The sequence below is a fragment of the Bufo bufo genome, chromosome 6 (assembly GCF_905171765.1).
Source record: "Bufo bufo chromosome 6, aBufBuf1.1, whole genome shotgun sequence".
Taxonomy (NCBI): Eukaryota; Metazoa; Chordata; class Amphibia; order Anura; family Bufonidae; genus Bufo; species Bufo bufo.
In genome coordinates, this window is record NC_053394.1 from 37,493,812 (window position 1) to 37,509,666 (window position 15,855).

The 15,855-nt window shown below is 42.6% G+C and overlaps 1 protein-coding gene across 1 annotated transcript in view; it reads left to right on the forward strand.

Moving 5' to 3' along the window:
* The window catches only part of LOC121003106 (canalicular multispecific organic anion transporter 1-like), a 198,950-nt gene that overhangs the window by 58,794 nt on the left and 124,301 nt on the right, over nt 1–15,855 (forward strand). The window lies entirely within an intron of this gene.

Below are 15,855 nucleotides of genomic sequence, written 5' to 3' on the forward strand. Positions count from 1 at the left end.
CCTCCCCCTCACCAACTATAGGCCCAGGACTAGGAATGGGCTCTGATTTTGGGGTGGAGGATACATGGGGGCAACTACGGGTCCATGCACACTACTGAATTTCCAAGCAGAGAAATTCAGTTCGGAAATTCCAAATGTGTCCCGCCCCAACTGATTTAGTCGGTGCTTGGGCAGCGCAGCCATTGCAGTTACTTTTAGCTGGCAGTGCATTCCGCTCAGTATTCCGCTGAAAGAATGAACATGTTCATTCTTTCGACAGGGAAATTTCAGTGGAAAGCTTCACGGCTGAAATTCTGTAGTGTGCACTGTGCAGCGGAATCCCATTGATTGCAATGGGGCTCTGCTGCATCAAAATTTCCAAGTGTAATTCCTGAGCAGAATTTTACTCATAAAATGTAGGGGGGAACTGAAGAAACTCCTATAGTATGTTGGTATTACTGAGAATGAAAACTGACAAGTTTATAGAAATTGTGTAAATACTTATTTTATTTAAATTTTTTCTTATTTAAAGGGGTAATCCAGGATTAGAAAAACTACAGTTTTCTTCCAAAAACAGCACCACACCTGTCCTCAGGTTGTGTGTGGTATTGCAGCTCTATCAAAAATAGGAGGGAGGCAAAAAAAAAGAAGGGATGGCAAGTGGGGAGGGGTCAAAATAAAAAGTATACAAATAAACATCGACATTTCTGTTACAGCAGGAAAAACATGACACTCCGAGACAAAAAAAGAACGCAGTGGTAAACAAAGGCAGCGCCATAGGGGAGTGTATGAAGTAGCAAAGTACATTGTCAGAGAAAAGGGTGAACAAACCAAGAACAATGTTGCAACAAATTGCTAAACCTAAAAACATAGGGGGAGATTTATCAAAATCTGTACAGAGGAACAGCTGACAGTTGCCCATAGCAACCAAACAGATTACTTCATAAATTTTTCAGAGGCTTTTTTTTTACAAATTAAGGGTAGGGTCACACTGAGCGCATACGCAGCATATTTGACGCTGCGAGAAATGTTCCGGGCAGCAGAAAATACGCTGTGTATGCGCTAGGAGCAGACACACAGGGCTTTTCTCCGCTGTGCCTGCAGTGAGGTTTGGAGGTGGCCTTGCGCGTCACAGTTACGTCGGTGTGCTCGGCCCGCTTCCGAACCTTACTGCACACACAGTGCCGCGGAGGGAAAGCCCTGTGTGTCTGCTCCTAAGACATACGCAGTGTATTTCCCGCTGTCTGGCACATTTCTCGCAGCCTAAAATACGTTGCGTATGCGCTCAGTGTGACCCTACCTTAAGGGTGTATTCAAACGTACTGTATCCTGCATATATTTGATGCTGTAGATTTTACGTTGTGTTCAGTCATTCTATAGAAAACGGTTATAATCCAAGGTAATTTTCATTTTACAATATGCTACTCTACCCAGGGAACACTTGCGGTAAAGGTTAATTTCCTACATAACACAGATTTACCTGCAAATAAACTCCTATTTTACTTTCCATTATAGTCTATAGGCATTCCATTGTGTCATTCCCCTTGTCATTTCATAGAAACCAATGATAATCCCACTTAATCTCAATTTTAAATAATCACACTGAACTTGACGAGTAAGCCTGCTAATGATTTACTTGATATGTTAAATGATTCAGGTTAGTGATGGACGAACATCGTCCCGGGACGGTTCGCAAACGCGATTGTGATCAAATGTTCACGAACCGCAAGTTCGCGGCAGGTCCCATTCATTTTAATGGCAGGCGAACCTGAAAAACCTTCACCTCATATTTGCAGCCAAGAAATAATTACTAGAAGTGCACAAATAGTCCCACAACATGGACCGTGACATACCAGATGTATTATTCAAATTTGCGATCTCCAGTCATAATTTTTTTCAATGCGAAATATCGGCAATATAAATTTCGCGTACGCGCTAGCACAAAATAGTTCTTTTGGGGGGGGGGGGGGGGGGGGGCGACTGGTATATCACACCAGTTATAATTATTTTTTCCAGTACCGTTTGTCACTGTGTGTAGCAGAGGGAGTGCAGCAAAACAGCAAACAAATGCATTATATAGAAAGTATATAATTGGTATATAACACCCCGCTTCTATCAGTTTTTTTGGGGGGGCGACTGGTATATCACACCAGTTATAATTATTTTTACTAAATGCGTTTGTCAATCTGTGTAACTGCAGTATCGCTGCAGAAACGATCACCACTGCTGCACATTACTAATCTAATATAATATGCTTTTCTATGTTAGTATATTATAAGTGTATTACACCCCTCTGTACTGCACACCTATCAATAGTACACCTATACCAGTCCTTAAAAGGACTTTTGTGGCCCTATTTGATAGCGTTTTTGTCGCTAACAGTCTGTCCCTGCTCCACAAAGCAACCCTTCCCTACACTGACAAAAGACTGAATGTAAAATGGCGGCCAGATCGGGTAGGGGGTATGTCCATGGGCTGAAACGTCTCAATTGGCTGTCCTGTACCACCTGATGGATGTGTCATGAGTCAAAGTTCTTCACAATGTGACAGAACATGGCGGACGCGAATATCTCCATATGTTCGCATGTTCGGCGAATCGCGAAAGGTCAAAGTTCGCCGCGAACCGACTGTCGTGCGAACCACAAGGCCATCTCTAGTTCAGACTCTAAATCAAATTTTGCCTCCCATTATAGTCTATGGGCATTCCATTATGTCATTCCCCTTTGCATTCTATAGAAAACTGTTATAATCCAAGGTAATTTTCATTTTACAATATGCTACTCGACCCAGGGAGAACTCGCGGTAAAGGTTAATTTCCTACATAACACAGATTTACCTGCAAATAAAGTCATATTTTACTTCCCATTATAGTCTATGGGCATTCCATTGTGTCATTCATCCTCGTCATTCTGCAGAAAACAGTGATAATTCCACTTAATCTGAACATTAAATAATCCCACTGAATTTGGAGAGTATGTCTGCTAAATAATTATTAAATATGTCATATGGTTTTGTCTCTAATTCAAATATTACATTTCCATTATTCTCTATGGGCATTCCACTCGGCTCCATTATTCTCTATGGGCATTCCACTTTTCTGTTAAAGTCTATGGGCATTCCACTCTGTCATTCCTTTTAGTATGCCCCCTCTCAGTTTAAGTTATTTACTTTATGATCTCTTTGAGAGGTATATCTGAGGTTTAACCAATAGTTCTACTTGCTCAACTTGGTTTGCAGTTTACTTTCTATGACTTAGTATGATCTGGTATGAGCAGTTCGTAATTTGCAATTTGGTTGCAATTTGGTGGAACTGTAAGTAAACATACATATAACTGGTTCAGTATACAGTTCTAATCACTACATTAACAATAGGGACATTATATAACTGTTCTAAATACCTATTTTGGCCTCTTGCTTCCATAAAACTGAACTCTGACTGGAACTGTGTGTCTGTTCAGCTCCTCTTTCTGGTGTATAATAACTCTAGCAGGGGATTTCCCACACAGGCTGAGTGTAAGATTGGCTGTGATTGTCCAAGACTCCTGCTCAGTGTGAGGCTGGCTGTAATTGGTCAAGACTTCTGGGTAGTAAGAGTTTAACTTTATGCTTTCTGTTGTGTCTGCTGTGTCATTGAGCTTATCTTACATTCATATAATGAATCTTAAAGGCATATTATCTTTTCTGCTTCTGTGAACACAATATACACTGCTCAAAAAAATAAAGGGAACACAAAAATAACACATCCTAGATCTGAATTAATTAAATATTCTTCTGAAATACTTTGTTCTTTACATAGTTGAATGTGCTGACAACAAAATCACAAAAAAAAAAAAAATGGAAATCAAATTTTTTAACCCATGGAGGTCTGGATTTGGAGTCACCCTCAAAATTAAAGTGGAAAAACATACTACAGACTGATCCAACTTTGATTTAATGTACTTAAAACAAGTCAAAATGAGGCTCAGTAGTGTGTGTGGCCTCCACGTGCCTGTATGACCTCCCTACAACGCCTGTGCATGCTCCTGATGAGGTGGCGGACGGTCTCCTGAGGGATCTCCTCCCAGACCTGGACTAAAGCATCTGCCAACTCCTGGACAGTCTGTGGTGCAACGTGACGTTGGTGGATAGAGCGAGACGTGATGTCCCAGATGTGCTCAATTGGATTCAGGTCTGGGGAACGGGCGGGCCAGTCCATAGCATCAATGCCTTCGTCTTGCAGGAACTGATGACACACTCCAGCCACATGAGGTCTAGCATTGTCTTGCATTAGGAGGAACCCAGGGCCAACCGCACCAGCATATGGTCTCACAAGGGGTCTGAGGATCTCATCTCGGTACCTAATGGCAGTCAGGCTACCTCTGGCAAGCAAATGAAAGGGCTGTGCGGCCCTCCAAAGAAATGCCACCCCACACCATTACTGACCCAATGCCAAACCGGTCATGCTGGAGGATGTTGCAGGCAGCAGAACGTTTTCCACGGCGTCTCCAGACTCTGTCACGTCTGTCACGTGCTCAGTGTGAACCTGCTTTCATCTGTGAAGAGCACAGGGCGCCAGTGGCGAATTTGCCAATCTTGGTGTTTTCTGGCAAATGCCAAACGGGTCATGCTGGAGGATGTTGCAGGCAGCAGAACGTTTTCCACGGCATCTCCAGACTCTGTCACGTCTGTCACGTGCTCAGTGTGAACCTGCTTTCATCTGTGAAGAGCACAGGGCGCCAGTGGCGAATTTGCCAATCTTGGTGTTTTCTGGCAAATGCCAAACGTCCTGCATGGTGTTGGGCTGTAAGCACAACCCCCACCTGTGGACGTCGGGCCCTCATTTCACCCTCATGGAGTCTGTTTCTGACCGTTTGAGCAGACACATGCACATTTGTGGCCTGCTGGAGGTCATTTTGCAGGGCTCTGGCAGTGCTCCTCCTGTTCCTCCTTGCACAAAGGCGGAGGTAGCGGTCCTGCTGCTGGGTTGTTGCCCTCCTACGGCCTCCTCCTCATCTCCTGATGTACTGGCCTGTCTCCTGGTAGCGCCTCCATGCTCTGGACACTACGCTGACAGACACAGCAAACCTTCTTGCCACAGCTCGCATTGATGTGCCATCCTGGATAAGCTGCACTACCTGAGCCACTTGTGTGGGTTGTAGACTCCGTCTCATGCTACCACTAGAGTGAAAGCATCGGCAGCATTCGAAAGTGACCAAAACATCAGGCAGGAAGCATAGGAACTGAGAAGTGGTCTGTGCTCACCACCTGCAGAACCACTCCTTTATTGGGGGTGTCTTGCTAATTGCCTATAATTTCCACCTGTTGTCTATCCCATTTGCACAACAGCATGTGAAATTGATTGTCACTCAGTGTTGCTTCCTAAGTGGACAGTTTGATTTCACAGAAGTGTGATTGACTTGGAGTTACATTGTGTTGTTTAAGTGTTCCCTTTATTTTTTTGAGCAGTGTATATAACTGTTATATGACATCCAAAAACATGAAGTCACAGTAAATAACTCTGCTTTCGTCTTTAACATATAAACATGTAAGGTTATTGGCAGGTCCAGCTGTATAAACATATAAGCCGTATTAGCAACCTAGGACAGGTCTTAGCTGTCTTAGCTGTTTATGGTATATCCTTTAAAGCGGAACATCCTTTAAAGCATTAGCTATGCATTCTTTTCTCCATAAAAATGATATTACACTAAATTAGTAGCATCAGATTTAAAAGATTAAAAATTTGAGGAGGCACGTCTACAGTACAGCCCTATGAAAGCCACCTATACACACTTCAACATTTGTGACAGTAAATGGAGGGTATTTAAAGAGGTATTCCAACCAAAGCAAAAAGAGTTCTCCTGGCAGCAAATGGTATTAAAAAAAATAAAAGCGATTTATACTCACCTCACTGATTCCCCCGCCGCTGCCATTCTGACAGAGCCAAGGACTGGTTGGTCTCCACCACCTGCTCCTGTCTTGACATAGCAGTGAATGGCTGTGACTGTGGCTCACTGGCTGAGGCAGGTCATAATTACCACCGGTGATTGGCCACTTTCACAGCTATTTCCTGCCACGTCAAGACAGGAGCAAGCAATGGAGGGTAGCAGGGATCCTAGCACCATCGGAACGGCAAAGGCACAGGTCAGTATATTAAGTAACATATTTTTTCCCAGTTGGAGACACTCCTTTGTATTTTCCCGATTTATTATGTATTCACATATACAATGTTCTGGAATCTAAATAACCTATTTTTTTCATGTTGTGTATTTAACATTTACTAAGTCTGTATTTTAAAGTTGTCTCTGCCGGATATAGAACCCACGGCCATCTGTGTGCCATACTTATTATTTTTGTGGGTCCATTTTACGGATCAGAATAGGACATGTTCTGTAATTTGCTGACCGGACATACAGATACGGACAGCACATGGACGGTATCAGTATTTTTCGGTTCCAGGGTTTGTGGACTGCAAAACAGATACATTTGTGTGCATGAGGCCTTATAGTCAGTGGAGTAACTAGAAATGACTGGCCCACAGCAAATTTTTGATAGCCCCTCCCTGCAACTTCTTTTCAGCCCTCTCCTCCCTTGCAACTTCCACTTCTGCGGCTATTCAAGATCGCTCTCTATATATATATAACTACCATACAACGTCCTGGTGTATATATAGAGATGTATCTGCACATACCAATACATTGTACATCTGAGTACATTATACCTGGGAAAAATACTACTGACATTTTTAGCCATAGAACATCTTCCATTTACTAACATTGAACCCTATAGCTCAGTGGTTACAGTCTTTGCCTTCAGTGCAAAAGGTTGTTGGTTTCAGACCCGGTGTTGTTCCTTTGGATCTCCTGCTCCTCCATTCTTCTTTAAGCTAAGTGCATTTTGTTTTGCATTATGTTGTTTGCTTGTGTTTGTGTTTCTAGGCCTCAGGGAGATGCTGGTTCCTTCATCGGGGAATGAACCAGTAGTCTTATACTCTCATTCCCTGCCACCACTCCTAGGGCTTTCCAGGGTATCCAGGGCTAAGGTTCTGGGAGAAACCTTGGCAGGAGTCAGGGAGAGGTCAAGGGATTTCTTGGAGGTCACCATCACTCTCCCTTAGCTTTGAGGTCTAGACTCCTGTCTATTTCCTTCTGTGTGTTATCTGGTGTTTTCCCCTCTCCATTACTTGTGACATTATCAACCGTCAAAAAAACATATTTTGTTTGTGTCAGTTAGTGCAATGTTTACTGTTTCTGCACTGGTCAATCGTATGCAGGGACTGTCTTTGGAGGTGGCTGACCTCCGCACGGCCGTTTAACAGTTTCAGAGACCACAGGTGTTGGCTTCCAGCAGCGGGAACCAGGCCTGCCCGGAACCTAAGGTCGCTCTCCCGGATAGGTTTTCCGGGGGAAGTGACAACTTTGTTCGGTTCAGGGAGGCGCTAAGTCTTGGGCTTTTTCTTTGCCGACCGGATCACAATCCCTCCGGTCGGTATATGAATTTTTCAGAGCTCTTATCTACGATGACCCAGATCAGGTCTCCCTGGCCGAGACTAAGTTGCGTGGTTTACGGCAGGGAGAGCATTCTGCTGAGTCCTATTGCTCTGAATTTAGGAGATGGGCAACTGATACTGAGTGGAATGACCCAGCCCTCCGTAGTCAATTCTGTCAAGGGTTATCCAAGAACCTGAAGGACGCATTGTCATTTCACGGATATCCAGAGTTATTGGAGGCAGCCATGTCTCTGGCTGTACGTATTGATAGACGCCTGAGGGAGAGATCTAAGGTTCCTCTCGCTCGGGACGCACTATCATATGGGGAGGCAGCCTCTTCCGACTCTTTGGGTAGGGAGGCACTTGAGCTCATGTCTGATGATGAGCCAATGCAGTTGGGGGAAGTCACTCCTGGATGTGGTAATAAAAACGTTAGGGTTAAGAAAAGACTCTGCTTTTTCTGTGGTAAAGGGGGACATTCTGTTAACGTATGTCCTTATGTTAAACGTCAAGGTGAAAAAGGGGAAAAAAAATAATGTGTTTAGTTCTCTTCTCACTCTTGGTGGTGTGGGTGGGGAATCTGAGAATGTACTTTTGTCATTTACTGGTAGTCTCTGATTTCTTCTGCCTGCCAAGGTGGTGCTAGACTCCAAAACTGTGGGAATTGAAGTATTTATTGACAGTGGGGCAGGAGTTAACCTAGTGGATGGCCAATTCGTCCGTATGCATGGTTTGACAACAAGCGCATTAGACAAAAATATTTCGGTGTTTGTGATTGATTCCGTTCCACTCTCGCAAAAGTATTTGTCACAAATGGTGCAGGACATTCACCTAAAGGTGGGAGATTATCATCAAGAATCCATTTCATGTTTTGTGCTGGAGGGTCTGCCTGCTCCCCTAGTGCTAGGTTTACCGTGGTTAGCCAAACATAACTCTACCATCGAGATAGATTCTTGATTGGAGTGATTTTTGCATAGACAATGTCTTAGCACGTCGCTTTCTGTTGTAACCACTAAAATAATATCTTCTTTAATTTCTGATTTTTCGGATGTATTCTCTGAAAGTGGAGACCAGGAGTTACCTCCACATCGGGAGTATGATTGCCCCATCAACCTTATTCCCGGAGCTAAGTTGCCCAAGTCTCGGTTGTATAATCTGTCTGAACCCGAAAGAGTAGCTATGAGAGAATATATCCCCGAGAGTTTGACTAAAGGTCATATTAGACCATCCAAATCACCAGTGGATGCAGGGTTCATCTTTGTTAAAAAAAAAACGGAACTCTTAGGCCATGTTTGGACTTCCGTGAGCTTATTCGCATTACTGTCCGTGATCCCTATCCCCTTCCTTTGATCCCAGATTTGTTCAATCAGATTGTCGGTGCCAAGGTGTTCTCTAAATTGGATTTGAGGGGGGCATATAATCTGGTAAGGATCAAGGAGGAGAACGAATGAAAGTCCTTTAATACCCCTGAAGGTCATTTTGAGAATTTGGTCATGCCTTTCGGGGTTGACCAATGCTCCTGCTGTTTTTCCACATTTCATCAATGACATCTTTCATTATCTGGTGGGCAGGTTTGTGGTGGTGTATCTGGATGATATTTTAATTTATTTTCCCGACATGGAGAAGCATCAGGATCATGTGAGACAGGTCTTACAGATCCTAAGGGAGAATAAATTGTATGCTAAGATGGAGAAGTGTGTACAGTATTTGCAGTTCCAGAAGGGCAATTCCAGGGTTACCTACTCTTATCTTCGGGTTTTCGTATGGATTCGGAAAAAGTCCGTGCTGTGTTGGACTGGGATCGATCCGAAAATCTGAAAGCGTTCATGCGATTTTTGGGGTTCACCAACTACTACCGTAAATTTATCTTGAATTACTCGACTGTTGTTAAACGATTAACAGATATGACTAAGAAAGGTGCGGATTTCGCAGTCTGGTCTGATGAGGCATTACATGCCTTTTCAGCGGTAAAGGAATGTTTTTCTTCTGCTCCTATACTGGTGCAACCTGATGTGTCACAGCCATACATTGTGGAAGTTGACGCATCCGAGGTAGGAGTTGGAGCAGTCTTGTCACAGGGTCCTTCTCCTAGCAAATGGCGCCCATGTGCTTTTTTGTCTAAAAAAAAACTCTCTACTGCTGAAAGAAATTATGATGTAGGTAATAGAGAGTTGCTGGCCATTAAGTTGGCTTTTGAGGAATGGCGTCATTGGTTGGAAGGAGCGATTCATCCCATTACGTTAATTGCTGATAACCAAAATCTGGCTTATATGGAGACGACTAAAGGTCTGAACCCAAAGCAGGCAGGTGGTCGTTGTTTTTTACCAGATTTAATTTCGTTGTCACCTATCGCCCTGGGGTTTAAGATTGTCAAAGCGGACGCTTTGTCGCGTAGCTTTCTCGGGGGGGTGCGGGGGTGATTCGGAGGATCCTGGCCCGATATTAGCTGATGGGGTGGTTGTATCCCCCCTTTATCCCGAACTTAAAGCAGAGGTATTGGAGGCCCAGGGAGATCCACCTGATTCTTGTCCTCCAGGGAACTACGACACAAGGTGTTTCAAGAATCTCACAGTACTGTTCTTACAGGACACCCTGGGAGAAGATCCACGGTTGATCTCATTTCCAAGAGATTCTGGTGGCCAGGATTGCATAAATGTATTGAGGGCTATGTGTCAGCTTGTGAGACTTGTGCGCATGCCAAGGTGACACATACTCGGCCTTCAGGATCTCTACTTCCCTTGTCTATCCCGTCCCAACCGTGGACTCATTTGTCCATGGACTTTATCACAGATTTGCCTAATTCCTCAGGGAAAACTGTGATTCTGGTGGTTGTTGATCACTTCAGCAAGCTGTCGCACTTTATAGCATTATCAGGTCTACCTAATGCTAAAACTCTCGCACAAGTGTCTGTTGATAACATTGTGAAACTACACGCTATCCCCTCTGATGTGGTGTCTGATAGGGGGACTCAGTTTGTTTCTAGATTCTGGAAGGCGTTCTGTACTTGCCTGGGGGTCCAATTGTCCTTCTCTTCTGCTTTTCATCCTCAGTCGAACAGACAGACTGAACACACTAACCAGAATCTAGAGACTTTTTTGAGATGTTTTGTCTCTGAGATTCAGAAGGAGTGGTCTTCATTTTTGTCGTTGGCTGAGTTTGCCATAAATAACTGTAGACAGGAGTCCACTGATAAGTCGCTGTTTTTCGGAGCATATGGGTTCCATCCGCAGTTTGGCACATTTTTTGGTACTGAGACTTCTGGTATACCGGAAGAGGAAAGATTTTCCTCTTCGTTGTCATCTATTTGGCGGAAAATTCAAAACAATAAAAAAAAAAAAATGGGCAAAAAGTATAAACGTATGGCTGACAAGAGACGTATAAGTGGTCTGGACCTAAGAGTGGGTGATTCTGTGTGGCTGTCCACAAGAAACATTAGGTTAAAGGTACCTTCTTGGAAGTTGGTAGAAAAGGGGTGTTGAGGCTCACCTGGTCTATGTTGAAGGAAGACCCGGACATACGCCAGGAACCAGGCGATAGGCAAATACAAATGAAAAGGTAGACTCCAGCTCCCAAACAACGTGTTAAACTTTAATGAATAAGTGCTTTAAAATCCAACATGTACATCCAAGTCTACGCGTTTTAGATCATTCCATACAGATCCTTACTCATGACAGAGAAGGAATGTAAGACTCTGACCATAAATAAAGGGCAGGTCAAACATGCCAGGTGGAAATAATTAGCAACAGCTCCACCTCTGAGACACTAAAACATGTATTAAGAACCAAAAACAATGCATCAGGATCAGTAATGCAATATAAGATCGTGTCTACGATTTACACCCATTGGTACACAGGTGTTCATAGAAAAAATCCAATAGGATTCTCTATTCAAAAGAGCCCTCCTATGGTCTCCTCCACGTTTAGGATAATTAACTCTTTCCACCTCCTGCACAATAAGACCTCTAGTATTTCCTGCATGACAAGCCGCATAATGTGAACTGACCGCAGACACATTTTTTGTTAGCGCATGGGGAATATCAGAGATGTGTCTGCGGATTCTAGTTTTAAGGCTATTAGTAGTGCAGCCTATATATTGCAACCGACATATCGTGCAGGTGATACAATAGACCACATGCCTTCCATGGCAAACATCTATATGGTGTGGTGGAAACATCGATATCTCGTCTCTGAAGACAATGTATGGGTAGCTTCCCTACAGTGGTACGGTCGTTATATCGACGATTTATTGTTTATTTGGTCAGGTGACCATGCTGCCGTACAACTGTTTGGGAAGTTATTGAATAATTCACTAAATTTGAAATCTACAGTTAATTTTTATTCTACATCTATTTCATTTTTAGATCTTACTTTGGTGGGTGATGTCACTGAATCTACTATCATTACCCATACTTACCGCAAAGAGTCTGCTGGGAACAGCACGCTTTTTGCTTCATCATGCCATCCTGCTCGTGTTGTTCGTAACATTCCTAGAGGCGAATTCATACGCCTCAGAAGAAATTGTTCTAGCGATGTTGGTTTTCAGGAAGAGTTGAGTCTGGCCACGGACTGTTTAGCTGTCCGTGGCTATAGTGCTAATCTTTTAAAAACAAGCCAGGGCACTCGTATCAACTAAACTGCAGGCAGATTTGGTTTTTCCTAATGGTAGAAATAGAGGTACCTTTACAAAGTCTAGTAGGGCCTCCCGGAATAGGGCCCCAGTTTTTGTTACTAATTATAGATATATTCATATCCAACACAATCAAGATAGATGTATAACTAGATCCAGATCAGCAAGAAGAGGAATAATAATAATTTTTAGTCATCTATGATCTATTAAATTTCTGTCAATTTTATGTCTCTTATTAAATTTTATCATTTTATCATGTTATATGAACTTTGAGATTTTTTTATACTAACGTTGATATAACTTATAGGAATATGTATATCATCATTTTGTTATTCATATATATTTTAATATTGATGTCAAGTATTGATAATAATATACCCCTATTGTTTATGATAGTACACTACTATTATTATAGATTTATTATTGTTCTATATGTCATATATCTTATTTAATGCTCCGCGATACTAATAGCTTTTTAAGTCATTTATATAGATTGAAATTTATTATATTATATATACCATTTTATGATCTTACAATTGGTGGAATATATCCGAATTCCACCCCACAGTTTGGATTCAACCTAGAATCTTAATGATCCCTCCCCTATAAAAGGAAGGAAATTAACAGTACTATTCACCACTAATGAAGGTGCAGGAGTGCACCGAAACGCGTTTGGTCTTATCCAGAATAGTACTTGGACTTTGAACTAAAAAAAGCCCTTTCTATAAACTAAAGGTGAACATCAACTATATAGTTCGCTGACAAAATCGGTCAGCTGGTCGGAACAACGGACCGACACTTCCGGTTATAAGAACGTCACTTCCTGTATAGCGGAGAGTAACGTAGCGATCCAGGAAGCCGGAACAGAAGAAGACACCGAAGAACACGTGCGCACCACAGCTACACACCGCATAGGATCAGACGACCTTAGTAAGGATACCTCTCTGCAGCAGCTCCCCGGAATACATCTATATGGGGTAAGACTGTTCCTGCTTTCTTCCTTAAGGTGATTGTACTTTCAGGACATAAGCGGACTTACTTCACCATAAGACTTTAGTGCATGTCATATAAGACCTATACGCAGACTGATCATCTGCATAGGTAGGCCTCCTCCAGTCATATAAGGACTTTTCTTACTTTTTTACCTTTTGGGATATACTAAGAGGAATCACAGTGTTCCTGATACAATCTTTAATAACCTTTATTGACTGCGTGATGAAATTTTATTGCTTTTTTATGTCATATCATCATTGAACGGTGCAATTCCAATCTGATTTATTTATTTATTTAACAATATATAGAAAGGTATAATTTTATAATTAATAAAGAAACGAGATATTTCTCATATGCAATTGGATTTCTCTATACCTCATATGCAATTGGATTTTTCTATACACCCAGTCATTTGAGTGCCCTCCACTCTGTGAAATTTATACTATATCGATTACTTTGGCAATTGGTACTGCCATATTTGGAGAGAGCACCTAGCCGTGTCGTGCAAGTCAGTAGAGCCTTTGCAATACCTTTTTAATTATAGTCTTGAACATAAGAAGATTTGCCAAATAGTTAAGAAGTGTAACATCCTGAAGTATGTCACTAAACTTCTGTTCCCCTGCTTCATAATGTTAAGTGTAAATGTGTATTACCATCTTGTGTGATTTAACTGTGTATTTGCCAAAAAATGTATATTTTTTATGCCTGTTTTGTATTCAAATTGGCCAAACACTTATTTCTTTGGCTAATCAAAAAAACTTTTCACTCAAACAATATGTTAACTGCAACACCAATTTTGTGGTCTATTGTATCACCTGCACGATATGTCGGTTGCAATATATAGGCTGCACTACTAATAGCCTTAAAACTAGAATCCGCAGTCACATCTCTGATATTCCCCATGTGCTAACAAGAAATGTGTCTGCGGTCAGTTCACATTATGCGGCTTGTCATGCAGGAGATACTAGAGGTCTTATTGTGCAGGAGGTGGAAAGAGTTAATTATCCTAAACGTGGAGGAGACCATAGGAGGGCTCTTTTGAATAGAGAATCCTATTGGATTTTTTCTATGAACACCTGTGTACCAATGGGTCTAAATCGTAGACACGATCTTATATTGCATTACTGATCCTGATGCATTGTTTTTGGTTCTTAATACATGTTTTAGTGTCTCAGAGGTGGAGCTGTTGCTGATTATTTCCACCTGGCATGTTTGACCTGCCCTTTATTTAAGGTCAGAGTCTTACATTCCTTCTTTGTCATGAGTAAGGATCTGTATGGAATGATCTGAAACGCGTAGACTTGGATGTACATGTTGGATTTTAAAGCACTTATTTATTAAAGTTTAACACATTGTTTGGAAGCTGGATTCTACCTTTTCTTGGAAGTTGGGGCCAAAGTTTATTGGGCCATATAAGATCTCTGCCATTATTAATCCAGTTGCTTTTCATCTTGAACTTCCGCAGGCTTTAAAAATTCATAATGTTTTTCCAAATCTTTACTGAAAAGATATGTCGAACCTGCTGAACCGTTCTCCTTACCTCCTGCTCCTGTCTTGGTGGACGGTAATCTTGAATTTCAGATTGCCAGGATAGTGAACTCACAAATTCTCAGTCGATCTCTTCAGTATTTCGTGCACTAGAAAGGTTACGGTCCAGGGGAAAGAATGTGGGTTCCTGCGACCGACATTAATGCCAGTCGCCTTGTGAAGGCCTTTCACAGGGCGCATCCTGATAAAGTCGGCCCTGGGTGTCCGGAGGTCATCCATAGAGGGGGGTACTGTCACGGTCCCTCCCATGACAGAGGTGAGAAGATCTGAGAGATTGGCGGCATGTGAGGGTATCTGACAGTCTCTCTGTTTTCTCCTTGCAGTGTGTTTGTTTGGTAATGACCACACCTCTTGTCAGGTGCAGCTTGTGGTCATTACTGAGGCTCTATTTAGTTCTGACTCACACTGCTTACCATGCAATTGATATTTCCTGCTGGAGTTGGTTGAGCTGGTTTGGATCTCCTGCTCCTCCATTCTTCTTTAGGCTAAGTGCATTTTGTTTTGCATTTTGTTGTTCTCTTGTGTTTGTTGTTTTCTAGGCCTCAGGGAGATGCTGGTTCCTTCATCGGGGAAGGAACCAGTAGTCTCATTCCCTGCCACCACTCCTAGGGCTTTCCAGGGTCTCCAGGGCTAAGGTTCCGGTGTATGAGTATTTCCACCTTCAGGGTCTACTCATATTGGCAGGAGTCAGGGAGAGTTCACCATCCCTCCCCCTTAGCTTTGAGGCCTAGACTCCTGTCTATTTCCTTCTGTGTGCTATCTGGTGTTTTCCCCTCCCCATTACTTGTGACAGCTGCACCGCAGTCTAGCCCGTACTAAGCACCCAAAAAATTGTTCGTGTTTGCTTCAGGGTAATAAAAGGTACGGCAAGGCAGTTTTAGTTGTGCCCGCCAGTAGGTAAATTACCGCAAATTTCTTCCAGCATCCATCAGAGGGCGCCGTGCTGTGCAGCACAGGGGTCTCAGCCTTTGGACTGAGTGTATGCAAATAAATTTTATGTTTCCCAGCATTTGGGGCTGTGTTCATTATCACGTTTCAGTAAAAATTCAGTTTTGTAAAAGCTGGTGTTGGAGTTGCTTTCCTCGTTCGTGACTTCGCTGTATCCTGGGGAGCCCGCCCTGGTACACGGCTTACAGATATTTGGACACAGAGAAGGGACTCCTAAGCAAGCCATATGTGGAGTCAGAGCAGTCCTCCAAAGCAGTGCAGAGAAGATACAGTCAAGTCAATGTGCCGGTAAAAAA